Here is a 26,381-nt window from a genome sequence, read left to right on the forward strand (position 1 = left end):
AATGAACTACAAAAAGTAGATAACCAAGTGTACAGAACAATTCTGCAAGTACCAAGGTAGTACACAGCAAGTTGTGCTTTATGATCCGAAATAGAATAGAGGGCCTCTTCCTGCTACTCAAGGGATACGAAGAATAAACTATTCTATCTGATGGATTCTGCAAATAAATGAGTACCTCAAAGAATTAAACATAAATTTAAGTAAAATTGAATCACTTAAAGGTAAGCAGTTAAAAGAAGTGATAAATAACTGGGACAAAAAAGCAAATTGAATCACTTAAAGGTTAGCAGTTAAAAGAAATGATAAGTAACTGGGACAAAAAGCATGGCAGAGAAAAATGAATGAAAAGACAACCTTAAAATTCTATAGAAAATATAACGAAAACATACGAGAAGAAATCTGTTTGAAAAAATTAAAAAAAAAAATGCTGATCAGTAGGGCTAGACTAGGTACACTAGAATTAAACGATAGGAATAGGTTAACAGAAGATACAAAATGTTTGTGCTGTGAAGAAAAAACTGAAAACTTTGAACATATCTTACCCCACTGCCCAGCTTGTACTGACATTAGAAATAGATATAGATTAGTGCAGCAGTCATATCAAGAAAATAAAGAGGAATTGATGGCTAATATCCTTCTGTTTGCAGATCTGTCGAAAGACGAAGAAATTGAAAATAGGAAAGAATTTATAAAAGATTTATGGTATTACAGAGACAATAAACTTAAACAAACTCAAACAAAGGAGGAATAGAAGGAGCCGTTTCAAAGTAATATCCCTTCTATTACTAATGCTTTAACTACGAGATCTAAAGCTTGTGTGAATTTGATCTACCGTAAGTATACCCTTTAGGACATCAGTTACATCATATTTTGCATTTGTCTACGTCGGAATAAAGCTACAAGATTTACCAAATGCCCCAGGTAGAAAAAATTAATGATAAGTTTTCTGAACTCAGCATTTACAATTCGTATAAGAATCTGATGACGTAAGGGCACCTGATTGGTCGGCGGAAACGAGGTTCACACCGTTCAACCTTCAGAATCCTTGGGTGATCGTCTTACACACAGTTACAGGAGCGTCAGGAAGCGTTAAGTGTCTCTGATGGTCTTATTTGTTATTGATGTTATGTAAGTAGAACTTCTTTGTTATTGATGTGATGTGTAGGTATATTTATGATGCCTTTTGTTTTATTGATATATTCTGTTACTCAACCATGTAGGCTGTCTCCGTTTTAGAGCGTAATTAAGCCGATGCTTGAGATTTAGGAAATCGAACTGGTCCGCCGGTTGAATGTCAATCATGTCTGTCGGCAGTATTTCCCTTTCATATAGTTTGTTTGCATTGTGCTGAAAACGCCCTGATACCCATTAATTCAAGTGTTATTTTGTTAATTTTGGGTAAATTGGGAAAGTTGTTGGCATTTATTAGGTGTAGGAACCCAAATGGCCCTGAAACTCATTAGCCTAGTCTTCCGACTGGATAGGCTAGGCAAGGACAGAGTAGGAGGTCGTAAGTTTCTATTTGGTATCGTCAGGTCAGATGTTGTAAGTTTAACGTGTTTCTTTAGCTCTATTTAGTTTTCAAACGAAGTAACAAAACTGTCACATTGCCTAAGATGTAGTTGTGACATAGCTTAGGTCTAGGCCAAATATATAGGAAATGTACCCCATGTGGGCTTGGTAACCCCTGGGTTAATTTTTAAGGTTAATTTCATATAAGCTAGTCTAGGCTGTGCATTAGGTACATAGCCGGATAATGTTCATATCCGGTCTGAACATGCGTACTCAATTTTTTAATGTATATATCGAATCTTCATAAAAAAATTGAAAAAATATTCTGTATACAATATTCTTGCAAACATATTTATCACTATATAAGAAATAAAGGTAGAACTGAGCCGGCTGTCCGCAGTGAGCTAGGCTATGACAGTTGACGTTTTTCTATAGAACTTTACCTGCTGAACAAAAATTTAAAGTAATATTTTGTCGCTTGGCTGTAATGAAGCTGTAAATTATCTTACAACTGGCGTGATAAAACCCTTTCGAGAATAGCTAACAGTAAGGGCGACCTGTTGGGACTTTGGAGTTTTTGATGGAGTAAATAACTTTGGAAAAGGTTTGGGTACCTTACTGTTGTATTTCCTGTCATATATGTCATTTGGAACACGAAAAACAAGTGTAAAAACGGCGAATAAATGGATAGTGGGAGCCGTTCCAAAGGCACTTTCATTCATTACTAGTACTACTGATTCTAAGCCTTAATATGCATGCACTAGCTTTTGGTTTACCAATCAACAGCTGCTGGTTTTCTGCGCTTAGCGAGAGCTGCGAGAGACTGGCAATTGACATCTTCCTGCGTTATTTTACTTGCTGAACAAGAATTTAAAGTAATTATCTCTTGCCAGAACATACAAGCTTGCAGGAATCTTTTAAAATGCAAAAATGCAGATAAGGCGCACAGCGCCATTCTTCCACGGTGACCTATAGAGGCCACCCAAGTTGAAAGCGGAAATGGTAATGTTTTGTTTCCTGTTTACAAAAGCTTCGAATAGTGTGCATTGGAGCTAGACTATGGCAGTCGATGTTTTTGTATGTTATTTAACTTGCTTTGTAAGTGTTTAAGGTAATATTTTGCCGGTTGGCTGCTGATAAACTGTAATTTACCCTTGACTCTGTGCGACCCACTGGTACAGACGTGCAGTTTTCAAGGGTCAGTTACATTTTAGTTACAGCCGACTGACAAAATATTATTTTAAAATCTTGTTCAACAGGTAAGATAACATAGGAAAAAGGCTAACTCACCGCGGACAGCCAGCTTAGAATTACCAAAATAAAATGTATGTAAATAATTGAGGATTTTTTAAAGTTTAAATTTTGCGAAATGCAGTTAGGGACATTTGATCCCCCAGGGGCAAGTACTAAACACAGCGAAACAGTGTAGATGAATCACTATTTCCTCATGATTGGTACTAGCCTTCATGTGGAATTGGAGTTTGGGCTGGAAACAAACTTTTACCACATAGCCTACCTTAGTAATGATGGTAAAACGCAGTAGCTCAGGCTAAGTAATTGTAGGTCAGTAACACTATCTCTTTGGGCTATGATTACCTCTAATAGGTACTAGCGTGTATAGTCTGGCATGTGGCAGTAGTGCACAGTATCAATAGCATTTCTTTACCTGAATGGTCACTGTACCAGAAAAAATTCAATGTACCTATAATTCACAATGAAGTTAGGCTAGGCTAATATCAGTGAGCCCTGTAGGGAGCTGGTTCTATGAGCATCGATGTGGCAAAGTGGTAGCGAAGTGTGTTGGTGAGGCTCCTCAAAATGTCATTGTGAATAACGATGATAAGTCTAATGGCCTTTCAGGGATAGCCTAGTTCATCCAAAATGGAACAGCCATAAATGTTGTAGCAGTAAGAATGGAAAAGCAGCACTTTCATGTCTTGGTGACAAGATGGTAAGCCCCCTTGCAATCAGTGTTGCCAGTCTCACGCAGTTCATGTCGCCTGTTTTACATTGGCATTGATAGTGTATTCGATTTGGAATGAGTTCAAATTGACATTAGGGGCATCTGTATTTGTATTAAATAGATGTTAGGAGACAGTGCTCCCTTGCCAGAGCCAGATTAGGGAGCCAAACTTGTACCACAACATGTAATCCATTTGGCACAGAATTGCTGTATGGAGAACCAGGAAAATTAAATGCCAATTAAATGTAAAGGTGTGCCTCTTTTTTGCAGCTTCAGGTAATTTACTCTGTCAAATGCTTTTCTCACATATGTGAAACAGGAAAACAGGAGAGGCTCATGCCTCATGCCACCCCTCAATCTGAAACCTAGGCTGAAAGGCAAATTGGAGTGTTTATGATTCAGGCAGGCAGGACTCTTGCCTATGAGACGGTAGTTACTACCTAACCACCATGTTCAGGAGTTTTAATGGCCACCCCCAGCTTTGCTCTTAGTAATTCCTAGTGTAAAGGACTTCAGGTTTGTATAGTTGGGAAAAATACAGTTTACTTTAAAAAAAACTGTGATATTAATGCAAATACTTTGTATTTTGTGTAGGATGAATAACTGCCATTGCTATGTTTGAAATAATTGGAAGTTTCGAAGAGCAAAGAATTAGGTTGAGACAAAGTGTGAATGAGCCATTTTCAAAGGCATTAGTAGGTCACCAATATGGGCAAGTAAAGAGTAGTTCCTGTTTACCTTCCCAATAGCCATAGGAAATTAGAGAGATGCACTATAGTACAATATATAAGATACTGTAATTAATTAACAGTTATTTACCAACAGCAGTTACTAGGCATAATAATAAGGATTGTGTCATATATTCCCAATAATTTGTGTTAACACAGTAAATCCAAGACTGATTTGTGGATTAGGCTTATGGGTAATGCAAACCTCTGATCAATATCAAAGAATTGATTACTTAAACCCCCAGATAGGCTTCCAAGTGCAGATACTTTAATTTGTCCCATCTCGTTCTTTATTAGCTCACGTAAATATGTACTTTCATGACGTCATAATCTGTAGCTTATGTGTTTTAAGAATGTAATAAATTTATTGTAGTTTTAAGTCAGACCGTTGCCGTAATTATGCTGCATCTATATGCCTACAGGCCAGACCGTTGCCGTAATTGTGCTGCATCTTTATGCCTACAGGCCTTTGGTTTTTTTGACGTCAACCCTTGCGATTTTAAGTATTAGCTACAGACTGTAGCCAGCATGTGAAATTATCAGCCTGCACCTAACACTGATACCTTTAACAGACAGTAGTTTGTCAGGGTTTTGACTTAGAAACCTTATTCTGTTTCATTTCAATGTCAAGTTGGCTTGTAGCTTTTATGTAGGCCAAATGGCATTAGAAAATTAAAAGCCCATTGGTTGCATGAAGTCTATAGGCATTTCCACAAGAAAATTGAATTTTACAAGTACTCACTATGTGTCTATCCCATTGTGAGCGTCACAGCTTTGTTACAGTCAGTATCAGATGTGTAGTGTTAATTCTTACTCAGCGCACAGACATTATTAAAAGGTGTTTGCAACATCCTTATGGCCCCTAGCAGCACCCACCTTTTAGACCTGTATTTTACTTTATTCTAACCCCCTTTCATTTATTTTCCATCTCTATTTCTTAGTGCATTTAGAGTGTTAAATGGCTGAAAGTGCCCAGTTGCCTGGCTTTGTAGTCTAAATTTCACGATTCATTCATTCAGAAGTGTTAACAAGTGTGAATAGTTTTGATGGTTTACTAGTTTCTCATTCTGATAACTCAAAATGACTTGTTAAATTTGGTTTATATGTTGCTGAAGTGTTGCGTGTGTTAGAGATTTTTTTGTGATATTGGCTAATTGGTTACATTCCGAATCCTGTATGTTTGAAAGCTATACAATTTTGAAGTCTTCAGTTGCTTCATTTTTAGGCTCAAATTCTTCCTTTTTGTAACTGAATGGCCATAAAATGTAAAAAGAAAAATGCCATCCTCCTTGACATTTTGAGGTTACCGTATATAATGGTTTTGTGAGTTTTGAGACTTTAAGATTAAAATAATGTATTTCAGGCAATGATTATTATACCGTAATGTATTTCAGGTAATGATTGTCCAGTCCTCAAGAAAACAAGCTTGCCCATCCCATGGATTCTCCTGATACCTGAAAATGAGATTTCTGAATGATGGACAGAACCGATAGTATATAAGGAATATAAGGAACTAACATGAAGCTTCTTGCTCTTACCATGTTGACAGTTGAGAGGGAGTCCACTTTATATGGAAAAAGGAAAGTAAGTTCACGTATGATAGTTTAAGAGAAATGTAGTCATAATAACACATGCTGATTCCAAAAAAAGTAATGTTAAGGAATTACAAGGCCAAGTGGATGATTGAATAGGACTGATGAACAATGCACGTGAAGAATTAGGTAATACTTGTCAGGAATGCTTTTATAAGTAGTATATGGTAGTGAAGTAGTAAAAGTGTTAGTCCCAATTGTATGTGGGACAAACTCTTTGTTGATAGGTTATGTAAACCTGAACCTAGGAGGTTAAAGAACCAATTACACATTTGAATGTGAATACTCGGTTGTATTGGCGAGGAATAACTACAGTATGTTTGTTCATACACGATATATAAACTATCAGCCCTTGCATAAGGAATTACTTACAGTGGAGCTGGAAATGGCCGTTGAACTTCCAGACAAGGTGGTTAGGGAGTTAACTACTGTCCGGTAAGTGGGAGCCCTGCCCGCCCGGAGGTAAATATTCCAATTTGCTTTTGGCCATCGTGTGGTGCAGACGTGTGTTCTTTCCTCTCTGCCCTGACTGTCATTTGCTGTTTTTTCCTGGTTGGATCTTTCCTTCTTTGTTTTTTGCTTGTGTATATGTGTTTGTGATTAAATATGCAAACCCTCAAATCTGACAAGCCTGTTCGCAAGGCCACCTTCCCTCAGTGTGTGTCCTGGGTTTGGCAGCAAGAAATGTGGCGGTTTCCACTCGTGTTGATGTTGATCCTCACGCCCTGTGTTCCTCCTGCAGAGGCCGTGATTGCTCACATGACTGCAGCCTACTTGTGTTGAGTGTTGTTCCTGGTCGGCTGAGCAGTGGGTGAAGTTTAAAGGGAGGAAACGGCATTGGAGGAAGGCTGCCAAGGCATCGTCTGAGGTTTATATGCTCCTGACTACGCCCCTGGTGGCCAACCCTTCTTCCTTGTTTTTCTCTCCTGGCAATCGTCCCTTTCTGGATGTGTCTCCTTCGGGAAAGAACCCTCCTTCATCTTCTTCGCTCACTTTGTTGACCATGGAACAGTGGGGGGAGGGGGCGGCAATCAGAACGACCTCTTCTCGGGGGCCTCCCCTCACTTGGGTGGGGGGATTTTTCCCTCTGAGCAAGAGGAGTCTTCCTCCGCTAACCTTACCTTTTCGCCTTCCAGTACGGCGGTTGAGCATCTGCTTGGTAAGCAGGCGATGGATTTGAAAGCAGCTTGGCTTTCCTTAGGGCTGTTGGGCCCTCCATCCCTGCAGGGCCTTTTGTCTCACCTGGTAAGTACTCCAGTGGTGACCCACGCTGTCTCTACCATGACAGCTACCATGGTGACGATGACAGTGTTCACTAAGATGTCAGTGACTGTCTTGACGCACTTTCCAACCCAAGTGACCTCTGTCCTGGCATCCCAGCATGCTGTGCCCCTCCCTCCAGGTTTCTCTATGGCCCCGCCATCCCGTGCTGTACCATCAATGATGGTCACCTCCTCCGTGTCCCATAGGATGGTTCCTGCCCCTGCTGCTCCTGTGATCTTTACTGTCGAGGCTGCTGTTGCTGCTCCACCTGCCCTGGCTGTCTGGACCACTCCCATCGCCGCTCCTGCTGTTACCAATGCTCCTGCCACTCCTGTTGCCCTGGCTGCCCCAGCTGCTCCTATGATGTCTGCTGCTCCCTCTTGGATAGGGGACTTGACTGCCATCCTGAAGATGATGACGAAGAAGTTGAGGAAGAGGTCCTGTAAGTGTCGTCGTCGTCTTCATTGCTTCTTCTTTGTCTTCGTCGTCTGCTACCACCTCCCCTTCCTCTTCCAAGGCTCATTGGCCGAAGTAGAGGAAGGCTGTCTCTCCCCCACTAAGAAGTCCTGCCATGGGACTTCAAAGGGGCTCTCTCCCTCCACAGGGGAAGCAGTGGGATCTCTCATTGGCTCTTCTGACATTTGGGCTCGGGAACCGAATTGCTTACTCACCAGGGTCTTGTGTTTCAGGAACCGCGGACATGCAGACCTCGGTTTGTGCTTCTGTCACCAGGCCCTAAGAAGTCCACTTCTAAGACTGGTGCTATGTCATGACTGGTGCTATGTCGGGTGCTCGTTCATGAGTCACTCCTAGTAATCAAGTCTCTTAGGAGTCTCAAGTATCCCAAGCCTGTGCTGGAGAGATCTCTCACCATCCCTGTTCAGGCACACGGTGAGAGAAAGAACTAAGACATGCAGGTGTCTTGGCTCTTCTTGCTGGCACTACCACCAGTACTTGGCCAGGTTCCCAACCTGGTGTCTTGGTCCTAGGGGTCTGACCACCTGGAGAGAACACTTGGAGAGATGGAGAGGGGGTTCCCTGTCCAGTCTTCTTCTTGTAAGGGTTTGGCCTCGAAGAAGACTAGGGCACTTCAAGAGGATGGCGTAAATTCTTGCCAGCTGTGTGTTCGACCCCTCCCAGCACGATTGTCTCAGCTCACGCAAACCTCCGCTCCTTCCTCGGGACAGCGCTTCACCAAGGCATAAGTGCCCTCCTGGACCCATGTTGCCACCATCACTGCAGCTTGATGACTGCATGCGGCCTGCCCCTCCTGCTGGTTCCTCTGGCAGGACTGAAGGGAGAGCCCGATCCTCCTCATCTGGCCCCTCAACCTCCTGGTGATTTACTGGGAGGCGTGAGATAGACAGGAGGAACTCTTAAGAGTCATCTCCTCAGAGTTCGACTACGAAGGCTTATGTTCCTGGCTCAGTCCTCAGGTCGACTCAGTCGTACTCCTGAGTAGTTCAGGACAGATATAAGGGGTCTGCCTAGGTTCTCCCTTCTGCCAGGAGAGTAGTTCGGGAGAACCACACCCTGGAAGGACTCGAGGGTCCTCTTCCTCAGGATGTGGACACCCCTGAAATATAGTACAGAGGACCTTTGCAGAGATAATCTCACTGATTCGTCAGCACAGTGATCTCGGGGAAGAGGCCACGGTCTCCTTGTGGGTCGTCCTTCGTGCCTCGAAATCTTTTGTGGCCCTAAGAAGGAACCAAAGGTTTTGATGGGACTGCCGTGGTCCTCGCTTGCTGAGGGGGTGCTTGACCAGGTGAATAATCTTGTTTCTGGGCAGGAGAGTTTGCTTCTGTCGAACTGCTCAGACAAGCTCTTTCCCCCTCCTCTGCCTCGACAGAAGCAATTTTACACGCCCTCGGAGGGGTCCTTGCTGACCAAGCAGGTTGACCCAGGTCTGGTTCATCTAGGCCCGGGTCTCGCTGCAGCACCTTGCTTCGGAAGGGGGTCTCCCTTTCGCAGCAAGAGGCAGCGAGCCTGGAGGCTACCGCCATGGCAGCCCTCCAGGCAGTCTCCTTGCTGGATCTGTGGTCGTTCACAGTATCCAAGATGGCTGCCTCCTCAGGTGCTATTGTTCCTGGAGAGGACTCTGCCTTTGGGAGACTGTGCCAGTCTGGAGGTACAGCCATCTCCTACCTTGCCCACCGGATGGCAAACCTGAGGGCAAAGACAGCGACCGTCTTGTCCATCAGGCAGTGGCTAAGACCTCTGGGTCTTCGCGCCCCATGCAGCCTGACCTTCGGGTCAGGCTAGCACTTGCTCAGTCCCTAAGAAAACCCAGGCTTCGAAGGGCGCCTGCAGGAACTCCCAGCCTCCTTCTTCATCCCACTTTCCAGTCCAGAAAAGGAGGCAGGGGAAAGATGAAAGGGAAATGCTAGGGGCAGTGTTCCCCTCAAGCTGACACGAGCTTACCTGGGCTAAAGGATGCTCTGCCGACTGGGCAGGTGGGACTCCCACCTGGTTATTAGGTAGTTAACTACTACCACCTTGTTAAAAGTTTAACGGCCAGTTCCAGCTACGCTGATGCTAATTCCTATAATAAAGACCACAGGTTTGTATAGTTAGGAAAAATACAAATTACTCTCAAAATTTGTCATATTCTATTTCTAACCTTAAACCTCGATGGTACTTAATTTCTGTTGTACATTATTTAAATTTTTTTCTTTTTATTTCTTATATTTTATTCCCACATTTAAGATTTCATTGTATTTTATAGTTTATTTTTATAAACATATTTCTGGTTGCTCTTTTCACCTGTTTTGAAAATGGCGCCGGAAGAATGCTGAAACACTATAATGAAGAATTGAAAATATGCCTAGATTGTTTTTTTTCCCCTAAAATTTGCATACTGAGATATCCATATCCACCCCAGTCACATCTAGGCCACTGTAGCATAACCTTTTAAGAACTCTTTGCTTTCAAAAAGTAAGTATAAGTGCTTAATAACTTTGAAATTATATTGAGGTTTTAGCTAGGAGAGAACGGTAGACATGTAAGTAACGCATGAACATTTGAGATCGTTCTTTTTATTTTGGAGCAACATGTTTTATTTTTTGTGTCTCTGTGGTAAATATGGGGTGAATAGGTTAAAGTCAAATGAAAAGGAACACAAATGTGACCCCAGACAATGCTTAGCAAGCTGACCCAAAACAAGCTGTTTTTATACATAAGAATTATGGTTTAACTAAACAGATTACCAAGAGTGTCGACTACACAACCAACCAACCAGTGACATGCTTAGAATATTCAAATAGTTTGTCAGGTCTCTCATGCTGAATAGCTATAGACTGTTCCCTTTGCATTAAGCTGTAATATTATTTCCCTAGGTACAATTTACTAATAGACAAATCCTTCTGGCCAGCCCTCTGAGAGCTAAATAAATTAGTTCAGTGGCCTGGTAAACTACGTAATGAAATGCTTAAAGAGGTTTTATAGATACACGTTATTGGTGCTTGTAAATTACTAGCCAGAGTTGTAGTGTTCCTTTATGTCAGTGGACATAGCATTTCAGAAGGAAGTTGTGCGTAACATCAGTTTTCTTTATAGAAAGACATGGCTGCCTCCTCTTAGTGTTTTCAATATCTTTGAGGTTTTTTTGCCACCTAGACTTTCATAGATCTCCTATACTAGCCCAAAGGGGCATTTCAGTTTGATGCTCTCCAGATATTTCAGGGAAGGTCTACTGGACAACTTTTTACACTGGCAGTAAGGAATTGGTCTATCATTGACTGGTATTTGTTTTTTGTTGAGATATCAATTATTTTTTCTTGGACTTCATGTTGAATAATATTCAGGAAAGTTGCCTTTTATGGAATATTAGTAGAAAGCTTCGATTCATTTATCAGCTGTTCCTGGAATGTTAGATTCAGAAGCATGGTACAGTAACCACAGGATTGGCATTGTCTCCTTTATTATTTTTCCTGCAGCTACAGAAGACTGCTTTTATCTTTGTCCAGTGAGGTCTGGACAAAATAAAAAATGGCTTCAGTGGAGGTTATTCTCTTGAGATTTTTGCTAGTATGATGTATGCAAATTGGATCTTCTGGTGCCTGTACTCTTGGTAATCAGTCCCAGACCATATTTAAGATGTCATCTGTAAAATGGAAATCCTAGTTTTGGGGAAAGAATTGGCTTTTGTGGATGTTGGGTTGTATTCTGACACATATTGGTGTGAACTATGTTACAGTTAGCCATAAATTGTTCAGTAACAGTCTGATGGTCTTTTTTGGACACCCGCTGGTAAAATTGTAACATGTTACACTTTGTAGCTTCTTCGTTGGGATTGTACATTTAGGCCCATTACCACAGCAAAGAAGGATCATACTTAAGTTTAATAAAGTCTTATTTAAGTTTTTTCACTAGCGTCATTTCTTGAATTTTCTACTGTAGGCATTGATTGATACCATACACTTTGTGGGCTTAAGATATAGTTGTTTATGAAAGTAATTTGGGAACATAATTGCGATGTATAGTAACAAACAAGCATAAAAAATTGAATATAAAAAAAAGAGATTTTATATAAGTAACTTACCAAGTAACTACATAGCTATTAGTTTCACTTAACCGCGGCAATTCAAAATTTGAAATTTGTGGTAATGCGCTATTGTTTTAGTGTAGGCAACTAGACCCCATCCACTTTGGGGAAGAATTGGTACAACAGTGCTGAAGAGCTCAATTTGTTTCAGCCAGTCAATTGAACAATGTTTGGTTGAGCAGCTATGACCTGAATTTTGCCGGATAGTTGTATCTTTTGCCTTTGGTGAAATATTCATTCGTGTTGGATGCTTGCTATTAATTAGCTTAGCTAGTTCCCTGTTCAGACTTGTGGCTAATTTTGATTTAGTATGTTGGACTCTAGCTTGTCTAGTATTGGGTATTGCAGCATAGGCTGTAATACTAGACTGACTTCTGCTAAGTATGATTCGCACACTTTGTGTTTTCATTGTAGAGGGCAAATTTGCTCGTTTGAACTTAAATGTGATGAATGCAAAAAATGGGGTCAGGTTATATGGAAAGTTTTGGATGCGCATTTAGATAAACTCCAGAAAGACAGAGAAAGTGGCTGCCAGAGCCGAGGCTAGGGGTTTAGCTAGTCACGTTTCTTGTGCCTTCTATGCCTGTGACTGCTTTCTCCCGTATCACCAGCCCTCCAACTTTTCCTCAGACTCCACTACCTGGCTCCCATTCTTCTGAACCCAATGCCATTGCCAACCTAGAAGCTAGGATTGACCAAAAGTTTGGTCTGCTTGTTAACACTGTAGCCCAAATTGGGTCTTCGGTTTAGGCCCTTATGGAGCAAGTAAGTGTAATTAATGTTGGTGCAAGTGCAGTGTCAGTAGAGGAGGTGACTACTCATCCCACCGATGCTCCTAGACAAAGGTCAATGTCAAACCCCCAAACCTGGGAGGAGGCAAACCGGAGGTCTAAGGGAGGTCAGTGGGGGTTGCCCATGGGTAGTTGCCCCCTCAACCGAGCCTGTTGATCGAACCCAGGACTCAGCGGATCGCCAATGGAAAGGCGTCCATACAGATATTCATGCTCTGTCATCCAGTGATTCGGACACCAGTGCGGACAGGGGGCGCAAACGCTTTTCAAAAGTATCAAGGTCATTGAAAAGGCATGCTCCTTCCGCTGAGCATGCTTCCAGCTTTCCTGTAAGCCTCCTAGCAAACAAGAGCATAGTATAGTCCTCTTCCCTCCTGCAGTTTTTGGGTTAGTCCCGAGCGGGTTGTGCATGACACTTTGGTGATGGAGAGCCAGTCTTTGACACAGCATTCCTCATCCAAGTTGTCCGAGCGTCCATTTTCCGAATGTATAGTGTCCAAGTGTTCTGTGTCAAAGCGCCCATCTTCCAAGTACCCAACTTCTGAACGCCCAATGTCCCAACGTATAGTTTCGGATCACCCAGTGCCCGAGTGATCAGGTTATGAGCACTTAATGTCTGAGAGCCCAACTTCCGAGCGCCGCCCGGTGTCCGTGTGCCCAGTTTCCGAGCGCCATGTGTCAGAATTTTCACCTTCGGTACACTCGGCACCAGTAGCCAAGCACTCAGCACTAACCCCTGCCATCAAGGATCCTTCGTTGGAATCTACAACAGCAGTTGGATAGCATCATCGGCCTTTAACAGAAGCAACCTTCTGCTACACAGGATCAGGCGGACTTAGCTCCTCCTCCCATTTCATCCAGTGAAGAAGCTGACAAAGAAGCCATATATCAAGAACATCCTATGACAGTGTGTGCAGCACTATTGAAGTACTTCCCCTTATGCTATCCAACTTTCTTCTTTCCAAGGGCCCTATCGTCACTTGGTTCGGCCTTCATGATGAGACATATGGTAGAGGCCTCCAAGCTACTGAAGATGGTCCTCTCCTCATACTCTAGGAAGGCTTCAGTGGGCATTGACAGTTGGTTAGCAGAAAAGAGGTTTTCAGGGTGCCTCCCTCCCGTCTGTTGCCAAGGAGGTACTTGTCCTACTCCACTGGGGAAGCTCCTTCCCTGGGAGTTTCTGCTTCCTACCAGGGGGATTTCTCCAGCCTTGTGGACTCAACGCGGAGATTGGCTTCTAACTCCACTAAGATTGTGTTCACGTCTTCGGAGCCAGACTGTATTGTGAGAGATGTCTTTAAAGTTCTTTAAGTATTCAGCTTCTTGGACTGGACAGTCAGGGCGTTAGCCAAGAAAATAGAAGACTGTGGCATACTTCAAGAGAACTTTGCTGCGGATTGGTTGGGAATACTCTCGTGCGCGGATAAGGCCATTAGGGATGGCTCCCAGGTGCTGGCTACCTTATCCTTCATGGGAGTCCTTAAGAAAAGGGAATTGTGGTGCACCTTTACCACTAAAGGTGTTAGTCCCTCTCAAAGATCGGCTCTCTTGTTTGCACCTTTAGACCTGTCAGCTTCATTCCCGAGAGCTACAATAGAATAGGTCTCATCAGGCTTACAGAAGAAGTCGACACAGGACCTTTTGATATAGTCAACAAGGTGTGCCAGGGAACCAACCTGTGGCACTTCAGTCTCATTCAGCACAAGAACTGTCTCCCCATTGCAGAAGCAGCCCTTTCAAGGCGGAAGAGCCAAATTTCAGCCCCGCCTGCACTTGAATCTTTAATCAGTCCAGCCAACCAAGAAGTCATCCTCTAAACCGGCCTCTTGCAAGTGAGGTTCCGGTCCTCCAAGTTCCCGTAGGAGCCAGGCTCCTCCATTTCTGGGACAAATGGGAAGCTAGGAACACAGGACCATGGATAGTGAAAGTCCTACAAGAGGGCTATGCCATCATGTTCAGAGAAAAACCTCCTTTGACGTCTTCGCCCATCAGCTTAACAGCCTACTCGAAGGGCTCGGAGAGGTTTTTGGCCCTGAAGGAAGAAGTATCGTCCCTACTCAGGAAGAGAGCTGTGGAGGTGGTCGAAGATTTGAGCACAGAGGGGTTTTACAACTGTCTGTCTGTTGTCCCCAAGGCCTGGGGAGGTTGAAGACATGTCCTGGATGTCAGTGCTTTGAACTTTTTTGTGCAGACCACCAAGTTCAAAATGGAAACGAACCTTTCAATCCTGTCAGCCATTCATCAGGGAGACTGGATGGTAACGATCAACATCGGAGATGTGTACTTCCATGTCCCAGTACATCTGGACTCCAGGAAGTATCTGCGGTTCGTATTCCAGGGCAGGGTCCTTCAGTTCAGGGCTCTCTGCTTTGGCCTCTCTATAGTACAGCTCCACAAATATTCTCCCATGTCCTCGCCCTTGTAGTGAGATGGCTCCATCTCATGGGGATCAATGTCTGTCTGGATCTAGACGACTGGCTACTACGCTCCCCATCGAGGACATGGTGCACGGAGGACCTTCAGATGACTCTTCTACTGGCCCAAGGGTTTTATGTTTTAATCAATTTTCTGAAATCCCAATTTGCTCCAACACAATCGATTCTTTATTTGGGGATGAGGCTTTTCCGTCCCACAAATGGATTCAAGAATGCCTGAAGAGAGTAAGGAACTTCATATCTCACCCGTGTGCACAGCCAACGAGTGGATGAGTCTGCTGGACACTCGTCCATCGAGAAGTTTGTGCCTTTAGGAAGGTTACACGCAAGAGTCCTGCAATCCTTCCTAAAGGCCAATTGGCAAAGGAAAACTCTCCCAGACTCCTTCATTTTTTGCGTCACTTCCGAGATCAAGGAAGATCTTCAGTGGTGGCTTGCAGAGAAGAGGTTCTTAGTAGGAAAGTCATTGTGCCCTCTGAGCCCCAACCTAATGTTGTACTCAGATGTGTTGGATCAGGGTTGGGGGCTCTTTTAAACGACATGGAGATTTCAGGGGCATGATCGTTAGAAGAAAAGAGACTACATATCAGTGCAAGGGAACTGAAGGCAATTCGCTTGGCCCCTCAGCTTTGTGCAACAGTGACATGTGGCAAGACATTCACAGTCCATTTGGACAACACAAACGCATTGGCCTACATCAAAAATCAGGGAGGGACTCACTCCTTCTCCCTTTATGAAGCGGCCAAGGATCTTCTCTGGGCGGGGAACAATTGCACCAGGATAATAACTCGCTTCATCCAGGGAAAGTTAAACGTTCTTGCAGACAAGTTAAGTTGCCGCAAACAGGTCCTACCAACAGAATGGACACTGAATCCATAGGTGTGCACCGACCTGTGGAAACGGTGGGAAAAGCCGTTGATAGACCCTTTTGCAGCATCAAAGAACCATTGCCTCCCTGTCTACTGTTCCCCAGCCTCAGACCCTCAGGCACGGGTGATGGATGCCATGCTCCAGGACTGGTCGGACTTGGATGCCTACGCCTTCCCACCGTTCAGCATGGCGAGAGAAGTCTTAAACAAGTTCATGGCCCACACCATCACATCCATGACGCTTGTACCTCCGTTTTGGCCACAGAAGGAGTGGTTCCCAGACCTCGGTTTCCTAACAGACTTCCCCAGACTTCTACCTCAGGAAAGAAACCTAAAGCAGCCTCACTTCCATCGCTTCCATCTAGGCTTATCTGCTCTCACTCTGATGGGCTTCAGACTGTCAGGGAGTTTGTCAGAGCAAGGGGCTTTTCAAGAAAAGCTGCAGAAGTAGTCGCCAAGTGCGGAATCAGCCTTCCACTAATGTCTACCAGGCAAAGAGGGCAGTCTTTCATGACTGGTGCCGAAGACATGGCATATCATCTTCTAAAACCTCTGTAGTACAGATCACTGATTTTTTAATGTGTCTGAGGTCCTCTCGAAGCTTGGCCACCTCTACAATCAGAGGTTATAGGTCTATGCTAAACTCTGTGTTTAGACATAGAGATCTCGATTTTTCTGCTAGTTAGGACATAAGTGACCTAATTAAGTCCCTAGACGCTTCCAAGTGGGATGAGTCTACATCAGTCACCTGGAATCTAGATGTCGTCCTCAAATGGCTCTCTGGCCCTCCATTTGAGCCTCTTCGCTCATTATTGCTGAGAAATTTAACCAGGAAGACTCTCTTTTTAGTTGCTTTAGCTATGGCAAGGAGGATCAGCAAATTACATGTCTTCAGCAAGCTAGTGGGTTTTTCGCAGGGAGATGCGGTCTGCTCATTCACGCTTGGATTCCTGGCAAAGAACAACACCCTATCCAACCCCCAGGCCTCGTTCGTTCACGATCTTTGCCCAGTTAGAGCACTTCAGTACTACTTGGGTAGGGCCAGAGGGATTAGAGGTCCTTCTCAGAATCTGTGGTGTTCAGTGAAGAACCCTTCATGACTGTTATCTAATATTGCCTTGGCTTTCTTTTTAAAGAGTGTTATTTCCGAGTCACACTCAAAGATTCAAGAAGACGTTCTTGTTTTTAAAGTCAAAGCTCTTGAGATTAGAGCAGGCACCACTTCATTTGTTTTTAAGAAGCACTTGTTGCTCTCCACAATTCTCCAGTCAACTTACTGGAAGTCAAAATCAGTGTTCACCTCCCATTATTTGTGCGATGTAGAGACAATGTATAATTAATGCAGTACGTTATATCCATTGGCTGTGGCTGGCATTGTATTGGGGGAAGAAGGTTGGGGGGTATCCCTTCCAATCCTCTATCTACTCACCTTTTTAAAGGATGCCGAGTTTTGGGAAGCCTGGTGGTATCTTCCTGCTGCAGCCCTCTCACCAGGTAAGGTTACAACAAGCATTACACCAATGCTAGCCACCTTTCTGTTTCAAATTCAGCTCCTTTACCGAGTGTTTTTAGGTAGGACATGTCCATGCATCCCACCTCCTGTCATTGTGGGATTCAGCTGTGTAGTTACTTGGTAAGTTACTTAAATAAAAATGACATTTTTATGATAAAATAAAGTTTTATACAGTATACACTTACCAAATAACTACATGTTCAAAGCTCTCCCATCTCCTCTCTCATGGACATATGGCACAAACGAATTGAGCTCTTCAGCACTGTTGTACCTACTCTTCCCCAGAAGTGGGCAGGGTCTAGTTACCTACGCTACAACAGTACCGCGTTCCCGCAAATTTCAAATTTGGAACTGCCGTGGTTAAGTGAAACTAATGGCTATGTAGTTACTTGGTAAGTATATATAAAGTTTTATTTTATCATAAAAATGTCATGTCATATCTGCCAGTACCCCTTTTTGGAAAGAGAAAAAATATTCAGGTGGCTATATCCTTTGAGTGAGTGGGCCATTTTGGCTATATATACTTGTACATTATGAACTTTTCAAATTTAAAACTGCTGGATGTCACTTAGCACAAATCTTAATAGACCAAGTACTCTTACACTAAGTTAGACTGACTGGTTATACTAACTAATGTCTGACCTGTTTTTTTTTTTTTTTTCAGACAAAAGCTGTGCGTTGAGGAAATAAAGAACACCTGTTTTTTTTTAAACATGCCAGCTATACAAGAGTTCAGCACTGGAAGAAGTGGACAATTGCTAGTGAAAAATGTTAACTTCAAAGAAGCATCCTACCAGTCTAGTGTAAAATTTTTTTACCTCTATTGTGTTGAGAAAGAAGTTACAATGTAAGGATGGAATGGAGTGACATACTGGCTGGGTGTTGTCTGGTTTATTGGTGGTTCCGTACTGAATGAATGTACAGAATCTTCGAAGTTGTTATTGGCTGGTGCGAGCTGCAAAGTAGTTTCTACACACAGACAGGGCAAAACAGAGGTAATGTTTTGGACATCTGTGGTTGTCGGCAGACAAACAGATGACGATTGTGAGAGACATAATAAATGTACAATGATAAAACATATATCAATGGAAAGGCCAGGAAATTCCACATAGGGCCAATTGCATGAGATTGGAGACAGATTAATGAATACAATGCAGTAGCATAATATGTGAAATGGCGAGACGTTTGGCTCCTTCACAAACAAACATACATACAGTTTGATACAGAAGATTCAGTGGAACATTGAGTACATGAGTGGAATGCTTGCATGGCAATGCAAGTAGTGGTGATTGTACATAAATCGAAACAACAATGGTTAGGGAGAAACAGACGGAAATATTGTATGGTAGAAGTTGTGTTCCGTGAGGGAGAGAAAACGGAATGCTCTTGCTTTTGTCTCATTTCCTCCAATGGATGATGCGCACACACGTGCAGCTGAAAGACCATGATGCAGTCTCTTACAACGTGAACAGTTTTGTGTCGGTTTTTTTTTTTTATCAGTGCACATCTGCCTGAGATCTCATCTGGACTAGGTATTTAGCCATCTATTCACCTTGACCTTTTTTTTAAACCTTTATACAGAAGTTTAAACTGATTCCACGTCTGCAACTAACTTCCTCACCCTTTCTCACGAAATGTGTAAACAGTCTGTGTTCTTTCCACCACACTCGGGCTGTCTTTCCACCACACTCGGGCTGTGAAACTAGCATTTTATAGTGATGCCTTTTCAAAATCTTCATTTTCTTTTTCACAGACTGTGTCTCTAATGCTAAGGGTTTTATAGACCTTATACATGTTATATACAGCTATGTTTACTGACAAGTTCTATATGTACCATACACATCAGTACTTCCACTTCATCAAGGCTACTCATTTCTTACTGCCTTCAGTCACTGCTCTGTACAGAATACACAGAATACAGAGTACTACTCCTAAGACCTATGTGCCATTTCACCACATATTTCAAAAGGCTTTACTGTTTCTTTTGCAATTCTTAGTCTCATGGCACCATATGTTACATTCAGTATACAGTTTTGAGTTCAACCTTGCACTTTTCCCAGTATCCACATGGCCACTTGAATAATTGGACTTTTTCCTGTGCTATGTTTCCAGTCATTATAAGGTGTTTTGCTTAGGTTGATTTTTGTCATAAGTGTCCTACAATGTATATTCATTCTCTTCATTTAGAAGAATCTGTGAAAGTACTTCCTTCATCATTTTTTGTTATATCTTTCTCTTCCCTTAAACCCATGTGCATTTGTTTTTCATCCAATTTTCTGTTCAAGACATATTCTTTGTTCCCAGTTTGGGGGCTAATGCCGTTAGTGCACTTCATGCCGTGCACTGTAGGCATTGCTTGATGTTCTTTGCAGAGTCCCTTCAGCCCCTAGCTGCAACCCCTTTCATTGCTTTTACTGCACCTCCATTCACATTCTCTTTCTTCCATCTTACTTTCCTCAACCCTCTCCTAACAGTTGATTCATAGTACAACTGTGAGGCTTTCCTCATGTTACACCTTTCAGATCTTTTTGCTGTCAATTTCTGGTCAAGTGCTGAATGACCTCATAGGTCCCGGTGCTTGGCCTTTGGCCTAAATCCTATATTCTATTTTTTTCTTTGTTCCATTTTTGCCCCACCATCATCATTGTCCTAGCCACCTTTATATTCTTCCTTGCATATTCTTTGACAGTGTCGGTAGGTACTTTAGCCTTCAACAAGAATTTTATCAGACTTGATAGTGCCTTGTAATTTTCTTGGCTGACAGCTGTAGCTGTATATATTTTTTGATAAAAAAAATATACAATGCACCCTCAATCAAGAGAGAATATACGCCAGCCCTCCAGAATACAATGAAGGCTAACTTTAGCTAGCTATCTTTTAGTCATGGCTTCAACTTTGTTTCCTCTGATGTGGCCCTACATTTGCCAGTACGCAGTGTTCTAGTCCCTATTCGGTTTGGGTTTGTTTGAGAATTAAGTTTATTTGTTGACTGCTTTGTTTAAAAAGTTCTTTAGATTGCAGTTTAATTTTCTCATTTTTATGACTTTTTTCACTCAATTTTGAGATACGGTTTTTTAATAGAAATATATTTAGGTCCTCTCCTGCTCAGACAAACAGGCGCCAAATTTGTTCTTCTTTAATGCTGCACATTTTCTCTCTCTCTCTCTCTCTCTCTCTCTCTCTCTCTCTCTCTCTCTCTCTTTTGCTGGTTTTGCTGATATTGATTTTAATTCTTTTCCGTTTCACTTTTCGATGTTTTGAACTTTTCAAAGACCACTTCCTGTGTCTGTTCCCATTGTTAACATAGGTCTTGCTCATATGGCAGCTCCTTTTTGTTTTCGTGTCATCTTTCATTATGACTCCACCACTTCTCTCAAAATCTCATGATCTACTGTCTGTCATTATCCCCACTCAAAATCTCATGATCTACTGTCTGTCATTATCTCCACTCAAAATCTCATGATCTACTGTCTGTCATTATCCCCACTCAAAATCTCATGATCTACTGTCTGTCATATCTGCACTCAAAATCTTGTGCGAATATGTACACTAGTGACCTCACTTGTACAGTGAGTTACTGGTACACTCAGCTTTTCTTAATTCTGTGTCATATCTGCCGACCTGCAGTGCTTGTGGTAAGTTTGTTTTATGTATGGTACAAGTTGTTGATTTAGCTGCCTGGAAGAAAAACTAACAAATGTCAGTTGTAAACCTTTAAGCACCAGAAACCATTATGTACATGAGATTGAGAAACGCTCAAAAAGGAAAGGGAATTAAAACTGAAGACCGAAGGAAACAAGATTAGATAGCGTAAGATTTATAGGGAGGTTTTTGATATAAACACTTTTAAAGTTAGTGGAGCTTGCAGTAGTGTAAGGTAGAAGGAATTGCTGGTCAAGATTCATGGTATGGCTGTAAAATTTGTGGTCTTGAGATGTAATTATTGTATTGTATACATTATCTGATGGGGGAGGGCGGGTTTTGAACTAAGAAAACAGGGGAAAGGAAACACAGTTGTTAAGCTTTTCATTTTATCAAACTGTTCGAAGTTTGGTTGAAAAGGCAGGCTGTAAGCTCTCTCTCTCTCTCTCTCTCTCTCTCTCTCTCTCTCTCTCTCTCTCTCTCTCTCTCTCTCTCTCTCTCGTGATCATAAAAAACAGGTTGATGTATGAGTAAGCTAATTTTTTGTTTTTCGTTTTGTGTGTTAAGATATTTCCCAGTTTTTTTTTTAAATAAAATTTTTTTTGTGTTTTGTTAACCTCTCTCTCTAACTTTTACTTTAGAGAACAAACCAATGATGTACAGTGCCATTTATCCTGCCTTTGGCAGGTCAGAACAGTGACTGGTTTCCTAATATGACCTCTGTTGTGGTGAAATGCAGTCTTTATTTCTTTCTAATTATTAACTATGGAACTCCGGAACAGTGTGAACCATTACTTTAGATTAATTTTAGTGTGGCTGCTTTTTGTAGCCACCACCATGGCATATGTTGTTAACTGCCGTAACTTCCTTACAGTAGGTTGTCAGTTAAGCTGTTGTCTTTTTTATAGATTCTTCCCGCACTTGAGCTACTTAAGTTCCGTAGACGTAGCCTAAGCTTTCCTTTTATTTTGTAATTGATGTTCATGAATGTCCATTTGGATTTATAGAATCATGTATGCTGTATAACTTTTTTTCCTTGGTACCAATCTTCCTACTAGTACTTTGTTGTAGGCCACAAAACCTTTATGATGCCTGTATTTTTTGCTACCTCTTTTCTGAACCTCTTGCAGTCTTATGGGAGGAAGAGCAGTCTTAACTGAACATTGTTGAGAGTGCCTCTGATTGCAGTCTTATGGGAGGAAGAGCAGTCTTAACTGAACATTGTTGAGAGTGCCTCTGATTGATTGAGGACTGTCTTTCTGAGCCTTTTGCTACTGTTCCAGTCACTCATCAGCCAGCTTTGGATATGAACTTTCTGTAGACCAGCAAAGCTAGACTTCTCCAACTCTGTAACTAGGTACTTAAAAGTTACTCTACTGTCTAGGTGTGTTGTGAACTTAGTGAGTTCTGTTGTCTTTTACAAATTTGGGTAGTTGTGGAAATGTGGCATCTGTTCAGTTTTCTCGAGTTTACATTGTTTTCTAAATCTCGGAGGAGTGGATTACTTTTAATGTAGACATACAGAGGTTGGTGTCATATAGAGCTGAACTCCAAAAGCAATGACTGAAATTATTACTACTCTCAAATTTCTTTTCAGTGCTGAAATGACTGAAGTCCCAGCGCTTGGCCTTCAGTCTAAGTTTTATATCTGTTTTATTCTATTCCTACTTTTATCTTCTGAGTGTGGCAGTCAGTCAGTTGCATGCTTCTGAATAGGAACTATCCTCGGTACCAAGTGCTGCAAAGGAGCGGGTTAGTTGTGTGGAATGGTTTGTAGCAACCAATGACATTCTTTTGTCTATATGCAAATGATTTTCCTCGAAGAATGGCATAAAAGGACGGTTGTTTATGAAAGTGGGTGGGTTTGGTAGCCCTCAGTTTTCCAGCTAGTGGTGGTGGTATTTACGTTAAGGGTTCCTTCTTTGGCCAAATTAAATAAGCTTTACTTCAGCAGTGAACTTCAGTTTTAATTCTTAGTGCGTTTTTATTGGGTTCCTTCTTTGGCCAAATTAAATGAGCTTTACTTCAGCAGTGAACTTCAGTTTTATTAGTGCGAATTTATTAAAGTAAGGTCTGTTACATCGTTATGTGAACCCGAGGCGCAACAGTTATCTGTTGTCGTATTGTAGGTAATGATCTTGTGGAATAGGAGTTGAATGTTGGCCATGAAGCTTTGGATACATCAACCACCTATGTTTTTAATTTTCTCTGAAGTTTTGTTTTCTACTTTGTATTTTCTGCTGCATCTGTACTGTTTTGGTTGATGTAGAACGTATTGAAGTTCTAAATCGCTGGCCTTTTAGCTACTTCAACTAGAGTTGTAGTAGAGAATCCCACCTTCCATCGCCTCTTCCAGTAATACTAAGGTTTCTGTGCTAGGAATAAATTGTTTCAAATCGAGGCTGACATGCTCGGAAAGGTAATTTTAAACTACAGGTGCCAACATTTTGTAAGTATTCCTTTCCTTCCAATACTAGGTAAAAATTAACAAAATAAATTACTGCTGACTAGTGAAAATAATATAAAAGATCAAGGCGAAGTAAAGAAACGTCTGGTAAACCAAGAGAAATTTTGAACTGCACTACAAAGGAAGCCTTAATATTGCATGGATGTATGATATTTATGGCAAAAGCCCAGGCACTGGGGTCAAGGCTATTCAGGGCTGTAATGAGATAAGGAGTTCATGAAGGAAATTAAAAAATGTGACCAATAAAGAAAGGTATGAAGTTTGTGATATACATAAAAATAATTGAAATTGATGTAATAAATATCGTTAGGAATTCTTACTCTTTAAAAAAGGGATGATAGCAGGAAAATCTGATTCATCTTCCAAAATATCAATGAGGGATTTACCGTGGGATATTAATGTTATAATAAATTTTACTTTTCAAAAGTTTTTAGTACAGCATTAGGCTTGACAAGAGTAGGGTGTTCTGAACGACATTTGTAAAATTTTAGAATAAAACACTTGAAATAGATAATTATCTTTTATTTAATGCCAAAACTACAAAATATTTTTTTTTACCATGAGTCAGCATTGCAATGCCCCATGGAAGGGTTGTCCTCAGCAAGATGAAAATGACCAGTTAATAGTGTGTAACTCGACTTGTTTTTAAGCTGACAGTTTGATATCCGAGATGAGAAAAGCCCCTATAGAGTGGTGTGCTTTCCTAAATGGATTCCAGTCCCTGATGAAAGTCAGACTCTAAATATTAAAGAAAACTTAGCCAAAGGGGGTTTAAGGTTAAGGATATACCACCAAAACAAGCCTCTGATGATATTCTCATGGCTGACTTGTGTACTTGAGGCATTGGCTTACTTGACATGTAGTCTTTACTAGACATGGCGAGAATACCCCGTAGAGTTTTCCCGACAGAATTTCCTTCTAACATGAAATATAATGGCCATAAAAAAACTTGGTTCAGTTCTCTATGGATGACGTTGGAGAAAGTCTACGGCGGCGTAAACATACATTTCACATTCATTTTCGTTGTGGTTTTCGCCTTGTTACAGAAAATGGGTATCTTTTATTCACTCTCATAGAAAACAGCGGGACATTAAGCCTAAGACACTTGCCATGATAAATCATATTCTCAAGACTAGCAGCCATTTTGACATCGACTTTGTAGCTAATACAACACATGGCTTAGAGCTTTAAATGGATTATTTGTAAATATTAATAAACTGGGATATTTAGCCTTCATTCAGAGGTGTTTAACTGGTAAATTGACTACGTTTTCAATATGGTGTTGACTAAAATGTATTCTGTATGGTAAACTAAGCCTACTCCCTTCTCATATCCTATCATTTGGCTGTTATATTTGACTCAGCTGCAGTTTTATTAACACGATAGACTTAAATTTTCCCACCAGCACTGGTTACTGATGTGAAATGTAATGGCATCAATATTAACAATGTTAGCAACTGTTATGACACACCTTATAATAAAAAAATATATGCTATATAATTGACTTTAAACCCCTCTTTAAAAATGGTGACCTCATAGAACTTTTTAAAACTGAAATGAATTTTGACTTTCATAGGTTTAATTTTAGATTTTGTTCCTTAAATAACTTTTCCTGGTTTTATGAAATTGGTTAGCGCAATGCATTTAAGAGAAACTTGGAAACCACCCATTACCAGGCTATTGCTTCAATTTTTAATAAACTTATTGAATGGCTTTAACTTAATCAGCTTTTTCAACCTGTCATACACACAATGATTTTTAGTGTTATAAAACTCAGCATCTTATGATGATTTACGTTAAAAACTTAATGATCTCGTGCATATGAATTTTAAATCAACCAGTATACATTTCATGAATACAAATCTGACTTTATTAAATTTTCAAAGTTTGAGAGGTTAAATATTTAATCAGGTTCTACATTTGTTAGGAGCAGTATTTACGATTTAATTCCTGTCTGCAACATTTATTTGCCAAATATGAATATTCATCTAGATTCTTCTCAGATGCCATAGAAAGGATTTACAGGAATTCACAAGCAATACTAGTAAATTTAATGAACTTTATTTCAATTGATGACAGGGCATCCTCCAGTCTTTGTTACAACAAAAGCAATTAATTACATCAAGACACATACAATCCCCCCAAAAGCAGACAAGTGACCTAAACACCTTTAAATAACTCGTTTTAAGGCCCAACACCATTCAATGTAAGTGATTGAGTCAGGTAAATGGTTGGAGACGTGCAAAGCTAATATCCTCCTGCCCCGTTCTTCCTCCCCCAGCAGGGCAGCAGGTCGGACTAACGTCAACCTTCACCGTACACGTGGACCACCAGGCCAGTTTAGGTTCTGTGCAATAACACCTTACAAACTCATCCCATTGCCAGGTAATTAGCGAGACAGGGGAAGCACCTGTTTTGGAGCCTGGATGTGTCTCAAAATTTTCTGCTTCCAGTTTTCACAATATGAAAACGATGTTTTGGTTTTGCTTACTACAACGAGCAACAAGAATAAAAATTGCAGTTATATATTGCTTTCCAGAACAAGGCTACATGCCTACACACATTGCTGTTTCCTACAGTTCACTGGAACAGGGCTAAAAATGAAACTTACATTCCCACATACTCTCTACAGCAAGGCTACAAGACACCTAAAACTGCACCTTTGTATCGACCACCAGGACATGACCACCACTGCTAAAGTCATGACTGTGTAGTAGTCATGAAAACATTTTCTGGAAAGTGGCTTTTAATTTAGACAATAAGGCCTACAACCTTGTCTTTAAAAAACTTATACCAAACTGCTGGCAAACCTCAAGTTTCATGTAACTAATAGCCTATTTTTTGGAAAGCACTTGGAGGATAATCTTGACCTTGAATCTTATTTTTTCAAGAACATAAACCTTCTTTTTTAATTACCTACTCCAGGCACCAAGATGACACACATTTTGGATACAAAACTTCCAAACTAACAACTTAACAGGGACAAAATCCTCCCAAACCTATGCACTTACTGGGTATGAAACTTTCCCAAAATGATGCAAAGGGTAAAAACATAAACCA

At 41.3% G+C, this 26,381-nt stretch overlaps 1 long non-coding RNA gene across 1 annotated transcript; it reads left to right on the forward strand.

Annotated features, from left to right (window-relative positions):
• Nucleotides 1-987: 987 nt before the first annotated feature.
• Nucleotides 988-18,107, forward strand: LOC136851911 (uncharacterized). Its single transcript, XR_010856996.1, has 3 exons — nt 988-1,128; nt 5,598-5,787; nt 17,877-18,107. It is a non-coding gene; the product is annotated as an uncharacterized lncRNA (long non-coding RNA).
• The last annotated feature ends 8,274 nt before the right edge of the window (nt 18,108-26,381 follow it).

The sequence above is a fragment of the Macrobrachium rosenbergii genome, chromosome 24 (assembly GCF_040412425.1).
Source record: "Macrobrachium rosenbergii isolate ZJJX-2024 chromosome 24, ASM4041242v1, whole genome shotgun sequence".
Lineage (NCBI taxonomy): Eukaryota > Metazoa > Arthropoda > Malacostraca > Decapoda > Palaemonidae > Macrobrachium > Macrobrachium rosenbergii.